Genomic DNA, 18,170 nt, shown 5'->3' with positions numbered 1-18,170 from the left:
CATCTGTGGCTAAAAGTTGGAATTTTGTTATTGATTTTTGAGTACATGAGACCTGAGAACTATAGTAGCAGAACAATACTCAGGAATCAGTTGGTGTTCTGCCTTAGGGATTGTGTGAAATTTTTGTCTTGATGTTTGTTTGTTTTTGTTTTTTAGTTTGTTTTTTGTATTAACTGTCTCCATATTTACATTTCCTCCACTGTCTCTCCCTTCCTTCCTTCTTCCTTTCATTTCTTTTGGAAACTGGTTTTGTCTTTGTACCTTGAGAGCTGTCTTGAAACTCATTTTGTAGGCCAGGCAGAAGTGAAAGTCAGAAATCAACCTGTCTATCTGCCTCTGCCTCTGCCTCTTCCTCAGAACCACTGTGTAACAATCTCCCCTTGAATACTCATATATGCATGTGCCGTGCTTTCCAGTTAAACATTGGTTGAGGAGGGAAAGCCTACATGGCTGATAGGAATTCAGTTATTTTCAGGTTTATGAGGAACTATAATCTTTGTTTTGTTTACTTTATATTTTCCCTTGTGGTTTTTTTTTTTTTCTTTTTTTTAAAAGACAGCTTGTGTCCCTTTATCTTTGCTCCACTTCATGGTGCAGGTCTTCTTTCTGAGAACAGTTATGAAAGCATTGAGCTTACTCAAATTAGTTTACGTCTACTACTGTTGTTGTTGTCACTATACAGCAGAGATTGGCCAAGCCATACATGAAAGTCCAGCCCTGTCAAAGAGCAAAGGGGACCTTTCTTGCTTTAGGGCCTAACAAAGCTTGGCCCTAATTCTCTTGTACTTGTAATTATTGATACATTGTGAATTTTAAAATCATTGAAATCCTGTTAGTCCTCTTGTCACTCTCTAGATTTTCACTCAACTATTTTCATTTGTTTATTTTTGGCTTTATCATTGAGTGTGTGTGTGTGTGTGTGTGTGTGTGTGTGTGTGTGTGTGTGTGTGGTGCATATCATCTGCCTCCCTGCCAACGGGCCTACTCAGTTTGAGCATGAATATGTTCAGATTTGTAGTTAGATTTAGTGCAAAAAGATAGTTTTCAATTTTTCAAGACATGATTTTTCTGTGTTGCTTTGACTCTCCCAGGACTCAGTCTGTAGACCAGGCTGGCCATGAACTCATAGATCCTCCTGCCACTCCTGCCAGAGTGGTTACATTACAGGCATGTGGGGATATTTCCTGCTCCATACTGGGTTTTCTTCTTTCTTCCTTGCTTTCTTTCTTCTACCACATCAACTTCTTATTTTCCTCCTTCTTCTACCCCTTGTACTTCTTTTTGTTCTTTATCTTTCTCGTCATCTTCTTCTCTTTTACTTCTTCTTCTTCTAATTTTCTTTTGCTCTTTCATCTTGAGGCTTCACTATGCAGCTTTTACTGACCTGAGGCTCCTTTGAACTCAAACCCAAACAGCTTCCTGAATGCTGTTGATAAAATTCTCATGGCCACTGCCCAGTAATTTCGCCTTTCAAGTCTTGCTATCTAGCAATTTAATTTTTCAATTACTTACCCCTTTGACTTTATGTCTACGCACTCCTGGAAATCCAGATCCTCAGACCTCCCTACACAATCAAAAATAACTAGAGTTAAAATAATTAACCTGGCCTTCATACAGATGTAAATCAAAAATAAATGAAGAAGATCGAAGGGAACTTGGCCTGGGGATCAGATGAAACTTCACGGATTGCTGCAAAGCCGAACTATTCAAGAGGTGTATGCTTACACAGAACAAACAAGTAGTGCTGCTTGTTTGAACTTGGGTCAGTATGTGAAGAAACACAGATTCTGATTCCAAAGTGAGTCTTTCTTTTCCACCTATCTTTATTTCATAAGTAAAATCAGAGACCTGGTTGGCATGGAGCTTGTATTGCCAGTCCCACAAGCAAACAGGCTTTGTAGGCATTCTGCCTCCACACCCCATCCCGTTGTCTCCTGCTGTATCATACAAATGCCCAGTCTTCTACCAATTTACACACACACAGACACATCCACGCACACACACACACACACACACACAAACACACACTCACACATTCACAAACACAAACACATATTAAAGAATAGGGCCCAGGAGCATAGACTGTCTATAAATTGCAGAGGTCACTTGGTGGCATGTAGTGCCCTCTTCTGGTGAAAGGGCAGACAGAATACTCATGCATAAAATCAATCCAGAAGCATTTCATTTCTACTTATTATTACTATTATCATCATTATTATTATTCTGATTATTTTTGAGACAAACATTTAGTCTTTTCGTAGGAGAATGTCCTTGAACACTCTCTGTAATAAAGCAGGCTTGGAATTCAAACAGATCAATTTATGTTTGCCTCCCTAGTGTTGATGGGATTGACGGCCAATGTCAGGAACAGAACATAGTGTGTTCTCCTTTTTCCCTTTTCCTTTGTCTGTAAACTCACATTTCTTCTCTCTTGTTTTCTTTTTCTTTCCCTTCACTCTCCATAGGAATCTAAACCTGGGCGGTGTTTTCCTTTTCATATAAGGCTGTGCTTTCCCAATATAAGAGCTTCCTACAATTCTTCAAGTGAAATTTGATTTTACTTTGTCACTGGGAAACACAAAGAACAAACAGGACCTTGAAAAGTACATCATATGATTGTGTCCATCTTGGTATCTTGTTGAGGTAACTCAAGCAAAGACATGGAAATGAAAACCAAAGTAGGCAGGGCAGCCGGCATGTGGCCCATCATTGCTGGATTCTCTCAAACAACTGTGCTGGCCTTATGAATTTTAGCATTGTACTCCCTTGCTCTCTCTTACTCTCCATGGCTCCTTTACCTCCTTCCAACTCGTGCCACAAGATATCTGTGAGAGTTGATCTTCCAGAAAGCGTGTTGTCTGTCAGGAAGACAAACATTCTTGAATGATAGCTTTCCATTTTTCATCGTCTCAGTGGGTAAGGTATTGTCGCTGAGGAATATGAATGAACCATTTTAGTATATATTGTACTTGTTTTTAGGGGACCAAAGTTGTTGTTATTCATCAACATCCTCATCAAACTTGTGGCTCCTGCTGCCTTCCTTTTACAAATTAATTGCCTCTCTCCCTCTCCTCTCGTGAGGGTAAATCAATGGAAAGTCTAACTTGGACATGGCTTGCTTTGGAATTGTGGGATTATATTTCTCTTTGCTGAACCTGGGCCATTCAGGTAGGACTGAGAGATGCTGAATTCACTGGAAAGTCTACCAAGTATTGATAATGGCTTTTCATAAGCATACAGCTGGAGCCCACTTTGCCTAAACTCAATACCCTATATATCCTCACCTGGGTCATCACAGGGCCATTGCTAGCTGATTGTGGTTGGATATAAAGAAAGGAATCACTTAGAGTCAGAGAGTTCTGCTCCCTTGTCTTTTTATTTTACTTCATTTTTCTGTTGATTTTCATTGTTTGGCAAAAAGTATACTATGCATCTTTGTAGACTGTCCTGGAACTCACTTTTGAGACCAGACTGGCTTCAAGCACACAGAAAATAGCTCAGCTCTGCCTCCCAAGGCCTGAGATTAATGATGTGTGACACAACCCCACAGTTTTTAATTTAATTTTGTTTTTGGGGGGGGGGGTATGGTGGGAATGCTTAATCAGTTCTTTCCTTAGATCCTTCAGGATTGATTTCATACAAAGTGTTCTGACCACAGTTTCCCTTCTTCCCACAGCTCCTTCTCCTCAGCCAAATCCAACTGGTGTTAGGGTTATGCTTCTAGTTCACTCTCTTTCACACATTGCTGTGTTAATGCAAGAGCTGTAATTACTTTTCTCCATGGATCCTGGAATTATCAGTTTTTAGATTCTGCATGTGGTTTAGCCATGCACATGATTAAAATCAGTGAAATCTGAGTACCACCTGCCAGTGCAAAAGAACTTTTACGAGGATTTCAACTTATAGGCAGAGTATATCAGGAAAGGGCAAGCTGTCTGTCACTGGGTTTAGAGCATTTACAATTGGTGATACATAACCAAAGCATTACACAGGATCAAGCCAACTTTCAAATAAGGTAGCCAATCATTCTGTTGTACTGATAGTCACATTAATAGAGGAAATTAGAGAAAGATAGACTGATAAATTTAGGGACATGGCTTCCTTTCCAGCAGAAGTCAAATATATGAAATTAAAAAAAAAAATATCCAGAAATGGCCTGGTAGATGTCTTAGTAGTTGAAAGTCTTTCTGTCTTTTTTTTTCAGCATTTCTCTGTATAACCATTTCTTTTCTAGAACTCAGATTGTAGTCCTGGTGAGCTGACAAATCTCCGCTTTCCGATTTTTGAGAACAGAGGCTTGATTCATCATCTGTGGCTAAAAGTTGGAATTTTGTTATTGATTTTTGAGTACATGAGACCTGAGAACTATAGTAGCAGAACAATACTCAGGAATCAGTTGGTGTTCTGCCTTAGGGATTGTGTGAAATTTTTGTCTTGATGTTTGTTTGTTTTTGTTTTTTAGTTTGTTTTTTGTATTAACTGTCTCCATATTTACATTTCCTCCACTGTCTCTCCCTTCCTTCCTTCTTCCTTTCATTTCTTTTGGAAACTGGTTTTGTCTTTGTACCTTGAGAGCTGTCTTGAAACTCATTTTGTAGGCCAGGCAGAAGTGAAAGTCAGAAATCAACCTGTCTATCTGCCTCTGCCTCTGCCTCTTCCTCAGAACCACTGTGTACCAATCTCCACTTGAATACTCATATATGCATGTGCCGTGCTTTCCAGTTAAACATTGGTTGAGGAGGGAAAGCCTACATGGCTGATAGGAATTCAGTTATTTTCAGGTTTATGAGGAACTATAATCTTTGTTTTGTTTACTTTATATTTTCCCTTGTGGTTTTTTTTTCTTTTTTTTAAAGACAGCTTGTGTCCCTTTATCTTTGCTCCACTTCATGGTGCAGGTCTTCTTTCTGAGAATAGTTATGAAAGCATTGAGCTTACTCAAATTAGTTTACGTCTACTACTGTTGTTGTTGTCACTATACAGCAGAGATTGGCCAAGCCATACATGAAAGTCCAGCCCTGTCAAAGAGCAAAGGGGACCTTTCTTGCTTTAGGGCCTAACAAAGCTTGGCCCTAATTCTCTTGTACTTGTAATTATGGATACATTGTGAATTTTAAAATCATTGAAATCCTGTTAGTCCTCTTGTCACTCTCTAGATTTTCACTCAACTATTTTCATTTGTTTATTTTTGGCTTTATCATTGAGTGTGTGTGTGTGTGTGTGTGTGTGTGTGTGTGTGTGTGTGTGTGTGTGTGCATATCATCTGCCTCCCTGCCAACGGGCCTACTCAGTTTGAGCATGAATATGTTCAGATTTGTAGTTAGATTTAGTGCAAAAAGATAGTTTTCAATTTTTCAAGACATGATTTTTCTGTGTTGCTTTGACTCTCCCAGGACTCAGTCTGTAGACCAGGCTGGCCATGAACTCATAGATCCTCCTGCCACCAGAGTGGTTACATTACAGGCATGTGGGGATATTTCCTGCTCCATACTGGGTTTTCTTCTTTCTTCCTTGCTTTCTTTCTTCTACCACATCAACTTCTTATTTTCCTCCTTCTTCTACCCCTTGTACTTCTTTTTGTTCTTTATCTTTCTCGTCATCTTCTTCTCTTTTACTTCTTCTTCTTCTAATTTTCTTTTGCTCTTTCATCTTGAGGCTTCACTATGCAGCTTTTACTGACCTGAGGCTCCTTTGAACTCAAACCCAAACAGCTTCCTGAATGCTGTTGATAAAATTCTCATGGCCACTGCCCAGTAATTTCGCCTTTCAAGTCTTGCTATCTAGCAATTTAATTTTTCAATTACTTACCCCTTTGACTTTATGTCTACGCACTCCTGGAAATCCAGATCCTCAGACCTCCCTACACAATCAAAAATAACTAGAGTTAAAATAATTAACCTGGCCTTCATACAGATGTAAATCAAAAATAAATGAAGAAGATCGAAGGGAACTTGGCCTGGGGATCAGATGAAACTTCACGGATTGCTGCAAAGCCGAACTATTCAAGAGGTGTATGCTTACACAGAACAAACAAGTAGTGCTGCTTGTTTGAACTTGGGTTAGTATGTGAAGAAACACAGATTCTGATTCCAAAGTGAGTCTTTCTTTTCCACCTTTCTTTATTTCATAAGTATAATCAGAGACCTGGTTGGCATGGAGCTTGTATTGCCAGTCCCACAAGCAAACAGGCTTTGTAGGCATTCTGCCTCCACACCCCATCCCGTTGTCTCCTGCTGTATCATACAAATGCCCAGTCTTCTACCAATTTACACACACACAGACACATGCACGCACACACACACACACACACACACACACACAAACACACACTCACACATTCACAAACACACACACAAATTAAAGAATAGGGCCCAGGAGCATAGACTGTCTATAAATTGCAGAGGTCACTTGGTGGCATGTAGTGCCCTCTTTTGGTGAAAGGGCAGACAGAATACTCATGCATAAAATCAATCCAGAAGCATTTCATTTCTACTTATTATTACTATTATCATCATTATTATTATTCTGATTATTTTTGAGACAAACATTTAGTCTTTTCGTAGGAGAATGTCCTTGAACACTCTCTGTAATAAAGCAGGCTTGGAATTCAAACAGATCAATTTATGTTTGCCTCCCTAGTGTTGATGGGATTGACGGCCAATGTCAGGAAGAGAACATAGTGTGTTCTCCTTTTTTTCCCTTTTCCTTTGTCTGTAAACTCACATTTCTTCTCTCTTGTTTTCTTTTTCTTTCCCTTCACTCTCCATAGGAATCTAAACCTGGGCGGTGTTTTCCTTTTCATATAAGGCTGTGCTTTCCCAATATAAGAGCTTCCTACAATTCTTCAAGTGAAATTTGATTTTACTTTGTCACTGGGAAACACAAAGAACAAACAGGACCTTGAAAAGTACATCATATGATTGTGTCCATCTTGGTATCTTGTTGAGGTAACTCAAGCAAAGACATGGAAATGAAAACCAAAGTAGGCAGGGCAGCCGGCATGTGGCCCATCATTGCTGGATTCTCTCAAACAACTGTGCTGGCCTTATGAATTTTAGCATTGTACTCCCTTGCTCTCTCTTACTCTCCATGGCTCCTTTACCTCCTTCCAACACGTGCCACAAGATATCTGTGAGAGTTGATCTTCCAGAAAGCGTGTTGTCTGTCAGGAAGACAAACATTCTTGAATGATAGCTTTCCATTTTTCATCGTCTCAGTGGGTAAGGTATTGTCGCTGAGGAATATGAATGAACCATTTTAGTATATATTGTACTTGTTTTTAGGGGACCAAAGTTGTTGTTATTCATCAACATCCTCATCAAACGTGTGGCTCCTGCTGCCTTCCTTTTACAAATTAATGGCCTCTCTCCCTCTCCTCTCGTGAGGGTAAATCAATGGAAAGTCTAACTTGGATATGGCTTGCTTTGGAATTGTGGGATTATATTCCTCTTTGCTGAACCTTGGCAATTCGGGGAGGACTGAGAGATGCTGCATTCACTGGAAAGTCTACCAAGTATTGATAATGGCTTTTCATAAGCATACAGCTGGAGCCCACTTTGCCTAAACTCAATACCCTATATATCCTCACCTGGGTCATCACAGGGCCATTGCTAGCTGATTGTGGTTGGATATAAAGAAAGGAATCACTTAGAGTCAGAGAGTTCTGCTCCCTTGTCTTTTTATTTTACTTCATTTTTCTGTTGATTTTCATTGTTTGGCAAAATGTATACTATGCATCTTTGTAGACTGTCCTGGAACTCACTTTTGAGACCAGACTGGCTTCAAGCACACAGAAAATAGCTCAGCTCTGCCTCCCAAGGCCTGAGATTAATGATGTGTGACACAACCCCACAGTTTTTAATTTAATTTTGTTTTTGGGGAAGGGAGTATGGTGGGAATGCTTAATCAGTTCTTTCTTTAGATCCTTCAGGATTGATTTCATACAAAGTGTTCTGACCACAGTTTCCCTTCTTCCCACAGCTCCTTCTCCTCAGCCAAATCCAACTGGTGTTAGGGTTATGCTTCTAGTTCACTCTCTTTCACACATTGCTGTGTTAATGCAAGAGCTGTAATTACTTTTCTCCATGGATCCTGGAATTATCAGTTTTTAGATTCTGCATGTGGTTTAGCCATGCACATGATTAAAATCAGTGAAATCTGAGTACCACCTGCCAGTGCAAAAGAACTTTTACGAGGATTTCAACTTATAGGCAGAGTATGTCAGGAAAGGGCAAGCTGTCTGTCACTGGGTTTAGAGCATTTACAATTGGTGATACATAACCAAAGCATTACACAGGATCAAGCCAACTTTCAAATAAGGTAGCCAATCATTCTGTTGTACTGATAGTCACATTAATAGAGGAAATTAGAGAAAGATAGACTGATAAATTTAGGGACATGGCTTCCTTTCCAGCGGAAGTCAAATATATGAAATTAAAAAAAAAAAATAACCAGAAATGGCCTGGTAGATGTCTTAATAGTTGAAAGTCTTTCTGTCTTTTTTTTTTCACCGCATTTCTCTGTATAACCATTTCTTTTCTAGAACTCAGATTGTAGTCCTGGTGAGCTGACAAATCTCCGCTTTCCGATTTTTGAGAACAGAGGCTTGATTCATCATCTGTGGCTAAAAGTTGGAATTTTGTTATTGATTTTTGAGTACATGAGACCTGAGAACTATAGTAGCAGAACAATACTCAGGAATCAGTTGGTGTTCTGCCTTAGGGATTGTGTGAAATTTTTGTCTTGATGTTTGTTTGTTTTTGTTTTTTAGTTTGTTTTTTGTATTAACTGTCTCCATATTTACATTTCCTCCACTGTCTCTCCCTTCCTTCCTTCTTCCTTTCATTTCTTTTGGAAACTGGTTTTGTCTTTGTACCTTGAGAGCTGTCTTGAAACTCATTTTGTAGGCCAGGCAGAAGTGAAAGTCAGAAATCAACCTGTCTATCTGCCTCTGCCTCTGCCTCTTCCTCAGAACCACTGTGTAACAATCTCCCCTTGAATACTCATATATGCATGTGCCGTGCTTTCCAGTTAAACATTGGTTGAGGAGGGAAAGCCTACATGGCTGATAGGAATTCAGTTATTTTCAGGTTTATGAGGAACTATAATCTTTGTTTTGTTTACTTTATATTTTCCCTTGTGGTTTTTTTTTTTTTTTTTTTTTTAAAGACAGCTTGTGTCCCTTTATCTTTGCTCCACTTCATGGTGCAGGTCTTCTTTCTGAGAACAGTTATGAAAGCATTGAGCTTACTCAAATTAGTTTACGTCTACTACTGTTGTTGTTGTCACTATACAGCAGAGATTGGCCAAGCCATACATGAAAGTCCAGCCCTGTCAAAGAGCAAAGGGGACCTTTCTTGCTTTAGGGCCTAACAAAGCTTGGCCCTAATTCTCTTGTACTTGTAATTATTGATACATTGTGAATTTTAAAATCATTGAAATCCTGTTAGTCCTCTTGTCACTCTCTAGATTTTCACTCAACTATTTTCATTTGTTTATTTTTGGCTTTATCATTGAGTGTGTGTGTGTGTGTGTGTGTGTGTGTGTGTGTGTGTGTGTGTGCATATCATCTGCCTCCCTGCCAACGGGCCTACTCAGTTTGAGCATGAATATGTTCAGATTTGTAGTTAGATTTAGTGCAAAAAGATAGTTTTCAATTTTTCAAGACATGATTTTTCTGTGTTGCTTTGACTCTCCCAGGACTCAGTCTGTAGACCAGGCTGGCCATGAACTCATAGATCCTCCTGCCACCAGAGTGGTTACATTACAGGCATGTGGGGATATTTCCTGCTCCATACTGGGTTTTCTTCTTTCTTCCTTGCTTTCTTTCTTCTACCACATCAAGTTCTTATTTTCCTTCTTCTTCTACCCCTTCTACTTCTTTTTGTTCTTTATCTTTCTCGTCATCTTCTTCTCTTTTACTTCTTCTTCTTCTAATTTTCTTTTGCTCTTTCATCATGAGGCTTCACTATGCAGCTTTTACTGACCTGAGGCTCCTTTGAACTCAAACCCAAACAGATTCCTGAATGCTGTTGATAAAATTCTCATGGCCACTGCCCAGTAATTTCGCCTTTCAAGTCTTGCTATCTAGCAATTTAATTTTTCAATTACTTACCCCTTTGACTTTATGTCTACGTACTCCTGGAAATCCAGATCCTCAGACCTCCCTACACAATCAAAAATAACTAGAGTTAAAATAATTAACCTGGCCTTCATACAGATGTAAATCAAAAATAAATGAAGAAGATCGAAGGGAACTTGGCCTGGGGATCAGATGAAACTTCACGGATTGCTGCAAAGCCGAACTATTCAAGAGGTGTATGCTTACACAGAACAAACAAGTAGTGCTGCTTGTTTGAACTTGGGTTAGTATGTGAAGAAACACAGATTCTGATTTCAAAGTGAGTCTTTCTTTTCCACCTTTCTTTATTTCATAAGTATAATCAGAGACCTGGTTGGCATGGAGCTTGTATTGCCAGTCCCACAAGCAAACAGGCTTTGTAGGCATTCTGCCTCCACACCCCATCCCGTTGTCTCCTGCTGTATCATACAAATGCCCAGTCTTCTACCAATTTACACACACACAGACACATGCACGCACACACACACACACACACACACACAAACACACACTCACACATTCACAAACACACACACAAATTAAAGAATAGGGCCCAGGAGCATAGACTGTCTATAAATTGCAGAGGTCACTTGGTGGCATGTAGTGCCCTCTTTTGGTGAAAGGGCAGACAGAATACTCATGCATAAAATCAATCCAGAAGCATTTCATTTCTACTTATTATTACTATTATCATCATTATTATTATTCTGATTATTTTTGAGACAAACATTTAGTCTTTTCGTAGGAGAATGTCCTTGAACACTCTCTGTAATAAAGCAGGCTTGGAATTCAAACAGATCAATTTATGTTTGCCTCCCTAGTGTTGATGGGATTGACGGCCAATGTCAGGAAGAGAACATAGTGTGTTCTCCTTTTTTTCCCTTTTCCTTTGTCTGTAAACTCACATTTCTTCTCTCTTGTTTTCTTTTTCTTTCCCTTCACTCTCCATAGGAATCTAAACCTGGGCGGTGTTTTCCTTTTCATATAAGGCTGTGCTTTCCCAATATAAGAGCTTCCTACAATTCTTCAAGTGAAATTTGATTTTACTTTGTCACTGGGAAACACAAAGAACAAACAGGACCTTGAAAAGTACATCATATGATTGTGTCCATCTTGGTATCTTGTTGAGGTAACTCAAGCAAAGACATGGAAATGAAAACCAAAGTAGGCAGGGCAGCCGGCATGTGGCCCATCATTGCTGGATTCTCTCAAACAACTGTGCTGGCCTTATGAATTTTAGCATTGTACTCCCTTGCTCTCTCTTACTCTCCATGGCTCCTTTACCTCCTTCCAACACGTGCCACAAGATATCTGTGAGAGTTGATCTTCCAGAAAGCGTGTTGTCTGTCAGGAAGACAAACATTCTTGAATGATAGCTTTCCATTTTTCATCGTCTCAGTGGGTAAGGTATTGTCGCTGAGGAATATGAATGAACCATTTTAGTATATATTGTACTTGTTTTTAGGGGACCAAAGTTGTTGTTATTCATCAACATCCTCATCAAACGTGTGGCTCCTGCTGCCTTCCTTTTACAAATTAATGGCCTCTCTCCCTCTCCTCTCGTGAGGGTAAATCAATGGAAAGTCTAACTTGGATATGGCTTGCTTTGGAATTGTGGGATTATATTCCTCTTTGCTGAACCTTGGCAATTCGGGGAGGACTGAGAGATGCTGCATTCACTGGAAAGTCTACCAAGTATTGATAATGGCTTTTCATAAGCATACAGCTGGAGCCCACTTTGCCTAAACTCAATACCCTATATATCCTCACCTGGGTCATCACAGGGCCATTGCTAGCTGATTGTGGTTGGATATAAAGAAAGGAATCACTTAGAGTCAGAGAGTTCTGCTCCCTTGTCTTTTTATTTTACTTCATTTTTCTGTTGATTTTCATTGTTTGGCAAAATGTATACTATGCATCTTTGTAGACTGTCCTGGAACTCACTTTTGAGACCAGACTGGCTTCAAGCACACAGAAAATAGCTCAGCTCTGCCTCCCAAGGCCTGAGATTAATGATGTGTGACACAACCCCACAGTTTTTAATTTAATTTTGTTTTTGGGGAAGGGAGTATGGTGGGAATGCTTAATCAGTTCTTTCTTTAGATCCTTCAGGATTGATTTCATACAAAGTGTTCTGACCACAGTTTCCCTTCTTCCCACAGCTCCTTCTCCTCAGCCAAATCCAACTGGTGTTAGGGTTATGCTTCTAGTTCACTCTCTTTCACACATTGCTGTGTTAATGCAAGAGCTGTAATTACTTTTCTCCATGGATCCTGGAATTATCAGTTTTTAGATTCTGCATGTGGTTTAGCCATGCACATGATTAAAATCAGTGAAATCTGAGTACCACCTGCCAGTGCAAAAGAACTTTTACGAGGATTTCAACTTATAGGCAGAGTATGTCAGGAAAGGGCAAGCTGTCTGTCACTGGGTTTAGAGCATTTACAATTGGTGATACATAACCAAAGCATTACACAGGATCAAGCCAACTTTCAAATAAGGTAGCCAATCATTCTGTTGTACTGATAGTCACATTAATAGAGGAAATTAGAGAAAGATAGACTGATAAATTTAGGGACATGGCTTCCTTTCCAGCGGAAGTCAAATATATGAAATTAAAAAAAAAAATAACCAGAAATGGCCTGGTAGATGTCTTAATAGTTGAAAGTCTTTCTGTCTTTTTTTTTTTCAGCATTTCTCTGTATAACCATTTCTTTTCTAGAACTCAGATTGTAGTCCTGGTGAGCTGACAAATCTCCGCTTTCCGATTTTTGAGAACAGAGGCTTGATTCATCATCTGTGGCTAAAAGTTGGAATTTTGTTATTGATTTTTGAGTACATGAGACCTGAGAACTATAGTAGCAGAACAATACTCAGGAATCAGTTGGTGTTCTGCCTTAGGGATTGTGTGAAATTTTTGTCTTGATGTTTGTTTGTTTTTGTTTTTTAGTTTGTTTTTTGTATTAACTGTCTCCATATTTACATTTCCTCCACTGTCTCTCCCTTCCTTCCTTCTTCCTTTCATTTCTTTTGGAAACTGGTTTTGTCTTTGTACCTTGAGAGCTGTCTTGAAACTCATTTTGTAGGCCAGGCAGAAGTGAAAGTCAGAAATCAACCTGTCTATCTGCCTCTGCCTCTGCCTCTTCCTCAGAACCACTGTGTAACAATCTCCCCTTGAATACTCATATATGCATGTGCCGTGCTTTCCAGTTAAACATTGGTTGAGGAGGGAAAGCCTACATGGCTGATAGGAATTCAGTTATTTTCAGGTTTATGAGGAACTATAATCTTTGTTTTGTTTACTTTATATTTTCCCTTGTGGTTTTTTTTTTTTTTTTTTTTTTTAAAGACAGCTTGTGTCCCTTTATCTTTGCTCCACTTCATGGTGCAGGTCTTCTTTCTGAGAACAGTTATGAAAGCATTGAGCTTACTCAAATTAGTTTACGTCTACTACTGTTGTTGTTGTCACTATACAGCAGAGATTGGCCAAGCCATACATGAAAGTCCAGCCCTGTCAAAGAGCAAAGGGGACCTTTCTTGCTTTAGGGCCTAACAAAGCTTGGCCCTAATTCTCTTGTACTTGTAATTATTGATACATTGTGAATTTTAAAATCATTGAAATCCTGTTAGTCCTCTTGTCACTCTCTAGATTTTCACTCAACTATTTTCATTTGTTTATTTTTGGCTTTATCATTGAGTGTGTGTGTGTGTGTGTGTGTGTGTGTGTGTGTGTGTGTGTGTGTGGCGTGCATATCATCTGCCTCCCTGCCAACGGGCCTACTCAGTTTGAGCATGAATATGTTCAGATTTGTAGTTAGATTTAGTGCAAAAAGATAGTTTTCAATTTTTCAAGACATGATTTTTCTGTGTTGCTTTGACTCTCCCAGGACTCAGTCTGTAGACCAGGCTGGCCATGAACTCATAGATCCTCCTGCCACCAGAGTGGTTACATTACAGGCATGTGGGGATATTTCCTGCTCCATACTGGGTTTTCTTCTTTCTTCCTTGCTTTCTTTCTTCTACCACATCAAGTTCTTATTTTCCTTCTTCTTCTACCCCTTCTACTTCTTTTTGTTCTTTATCTTTCTCGTCATCTTCTTCTCTTTTACTTCTTCTTCTTCTAATTTTCTTTTGCTCTTTCATCATGAGGCTTCACTATGCAGCTTTTACTGACCTGAGGCTCCTTTGAACTCAAACCCAAACAGCTTCCTGAATGCTGTTGATAAAATTCTCATGGCCACTGCCCAGTAATTTCGCCTTTCAAGTCTTGCTATCTAGCAATTTAATTTTTCAATTACTTACCCCTTTGACTTTATGTCTACGCACTCCTGGAAATCCAGATCCTCAGACCTCCCTACACAATCAAAAATAACTAGAGTTAAAATAATTAACCTGGCCTTCATACAGATGTAAATCAAAAATAAATGAAGAAGATCGAAGGGAACTTGGCCTGGGGATCAGATGAAACTTCACGGATTGCTGCAAAGCCGAACTATTCAAGAGGTGTATGCTTACACAGAACAAACAAGTAGTGCTGCTTGTTTGAACTTGGGTTAGTATGTGAAGAAACACAGATTCTGATTTCAAAGTGAGTCTTTCTTTTCCACCTTTCTTTATTTCATAAGTATAATCAGAGACCTGGTTGGCATGGAGCTTGTATTGCCAGTCCCACAAGCAAACAGGCTTTGTAGGCATTCTGCCTCCACACCCCATCCCGTTGTCTCCTGCTGTATCATACAAATGCCCAGTCTTCTACCAATTTACACACACACAGACACATGCACGCACACACACACACACACACACACACAAAACACACACTCACACATTCACAAACACACACACAAATTAAAGAATAGGGCCCAGGAGCATAGACTGTCTATAAATTGCAGAGGTCACTTGGTGGCATGTAGTGCCCTCTTTTGGTGAAAGGGCAGACAGAATACTCATGCATAAAATCAATCCAGAAGCATTTCATTTCTACTTATTATTACTATTATCATCATTATTATTATTCTGATTATTTTTGAGACAAACATTTAGTCTTTTCGTAGGAGAATGTCCTTGAACACTCTCTGTAATAAAGCAGGCTTGGAATTCAAACAGATCAATTTATGTTTGCCTCCCTAGTGTTGATGGGATTGACGGCCAATGTCAGGAAGAGAACATAGTGTGTTCTCCTTTTTTTCCCTTTTCCTTTGTCTGTAAACTCACATTTCTTCTCTCTTGTTTTCTTTTTCTTTCCCTTCACTCTCCATAGGAATCTAAACCTGGGCGGTGTTTTCCTTTTCATATAAGGCTGTGCTTTCCCAATATAAGAGCTTCCTACAATTCTTCAAGTGAAATTTGATTTTACTTTGTCACTGGGAAACACAAAGAACAAACAGGACCTTGAAAAGTACATCATATGATTGTGTCCATCTTGGTATCTTGTTGAGGTAACTCAAGCAAAGACATGGAAATGAAAACCAAAGTAGGCAGGGCAGCCGGCATGTGGCCCATCATTGCTGGATTCTCTCAAACAACTGTGCTGGCCTTATGAATTTTAGCATTGTACTCCCTTGCTCTCTCTTACTCTCCATGGCTCCTTTACCTCCTTCCAACACGTGCCACAAGATATCTGTGAGAGTTGATCTTCCAGAAAGCGTGTTGTCTGTCAGGAAGACAAACATTCTTGAATGATAGCTTTCCATTTTTCATCGTCTCAGTGGGTAAGGTATTGTCGCTGAGGAATATGAATGAAACATTTTAGTATATATTGTACTTGTTTTTAGGGGACCAAAGTTGTTGTTATTCATCAACATCCTCATCAAACTTGTGGCTCCTGCTGCCTTCCTTTTACAAATTAATTGCCTCTCTCCCTCTCCTCTCGTGAGGGTAAATCAATGGAAAGTCTAACTTGGATATGGCTTGCTTTGGAATTGTGGGATTATATTTCTCTTTGCTGAACCTGGGCCATTCAGGTAGGACTGAGAGATGCTGAATTCACTGGAAAGTCTACCAAGTATTGATAATGGCTTTTCATAAGCATACAGCTGGAGCCCACTTTGCCTAAACTCAATACCCTATATATCCTCACCTGGGTCATCACAGGGCCATTGCTAGCTGATTGTGGTTGGATATAAAGAAAGGAATCACTTAGAGTCAGAGAGTTCTGCTCCCTTGTCTTTTTATTTTACTTCATTTTTCTGTTGATTTTCATTGTTTGGCAAAAAGTATACTATGCATCTTTGTAGACTGTCCTGGAACTCACTTTTGAGACCAGACTGGCTTCAAGCACACAGAAAATAGCTCAGCTCTGCCTCCCAAGGCCTGAGATTAATGATGTGTGACACAACCCCACAGTTTTTAATTTAATTTTGTTTTTGGGGGAGGGGGTATGATGGGAATGCTTAATCAGTTCTTTCCTTAGATCCTTCAGGATTGATTTCATACAAAGTGTTCTGACCACAGTTTCCCTTCTTCCCACAGCTCCTTCTCCTCAGCCAAATCTAACTGGTGTTAGGGTTATGCTTCTAGTTCACTCTCTTTCACACATTGCTGTGTTAATGCAAGAGCTGTAATTACTTTTCTCCATGGATCCTGGAATTATCAGTTTTTAGATTCTGCATGTGGTTTAGCCATGCACATGATTAAAATCAGTGAAATCTGAGTACCACCTGCCAGTGCAAAAGAACTTTTACGAGGATTTCAACTTATAGGCAGAGTATGTCAGGAAAGGGCAAGCTGTCTGTCACTGGGTTTAGAGCATTTACAATTGGTGATACATAACCAAAGCATTACACAGGATCAAGCCAACTTTCAAATAAGGTAGCCAATCATTCTGTTGTACTGATAGTCACAATAATAGAGGAAATTAGAGAAAGATAGACTGATAAATTTAGGGACATGTCTTCCTTTCCAGCAGAAGTCAAATTCAGTTATTTTCAGGTTTATGAGGAACTATAATCTTTGTTTTGTTTACTTTATATTTTCACTTGTGGTTTTTTTTATTCTTTTTTTTTAAAGACAGCTTGTGTCCCTTTATCTTTGCTCCACTTCATGGTGCAGGTCTTCTTTCTGAGAACAGATATGAAAGCATTGAGCTTACTCAAATTAGTTTACCTCTACTACTGTTGTTGTTGTCACTATACAGCAGAGATTGGCCAAGCCATACATGAAAGTCCAGCCCTGTCAAAGAGCAAAGGGGACCTTTCTTGCTTTAGGGCCTAACAAAGCTTGGCCCTAATTCTCTTGTACTTGTAATTATTGATACATTGTGAATTTTAAAATCATTGAAATCCTGTTAGTCCTCTTGTCACTCTCTAGATTTTCACTCAACTATTTTCATTTGTTTATTTTTGGCTTTATCATTGAGTCTGTGTGTGTGTGTGTGTGTGTGTGTGTGTGTGTGTGTGTGTGTGCATATCATCTACCTAGCTGCCAACGGGCCTACTCAGTTTGAGCATGAATATGTTCAGATTTGTAGTTAGATTTAGTGCAAAAAGATAGTTTTCAATTTTTCAAGACATGATTTTTCTGTGTTGCTTTGACTCTCCCAGGACTCAGTCTGTAGACCAGGCTGGCCATGAACTCATAGATCCTCCTGCCACCAGAGTGGTTACATTACAGGCATGTGGGGATATTTCCTGCTCCATACTGGGTTTTCTTCTTTCTTCCTTGCTTTCTTTCTTCTACCACATCAACTTCTTATTTTCCTTCTTCTTCTACCCCTTCTACTTCTTTTTGTTCTTTATCTTTCTCGTCATCTTCTTCTCTTTTACTTCTTCTTCTTCTAATTTTCTTTTGCTCTTTCATCATGAGGCTTCACTATGCAGCTTTTACTGACCTGAGGCTCCATTGAACTCAAACCCAAACAGCTTCCTGAATGCTGTTGATAAAATTCTCATGGCCACTGCCCAGTAATTTCGCCTTTCAAGTCTTGCTATCTAGCAATTTAATTTTTCAATTACTTATCCCTTTGACTTTATGTCCATGCACTCCTGGAAATCCAGATCCTCCGACCTCCCTACACAATCAAAAATAACTAGAGTTAAAATAATTAACCTGG

This window comes from Phodopus roborovskii, unplaced genomic scaffold, assembly GCF_943737965.1.
Source record: "Phodopus roborovskii unplaced genomic scaffold, PHOROB, whole genome shotgun sequence".
Taxonomy (NCBI): Eukaryota; Metazoa; Chordata; class Mammalia; order Rodentia; family Cricetidae; genus Phodopus; species Phodopus roborovskii.
This window is presented reverse-complemented; position numbering follows the sequence as displayed.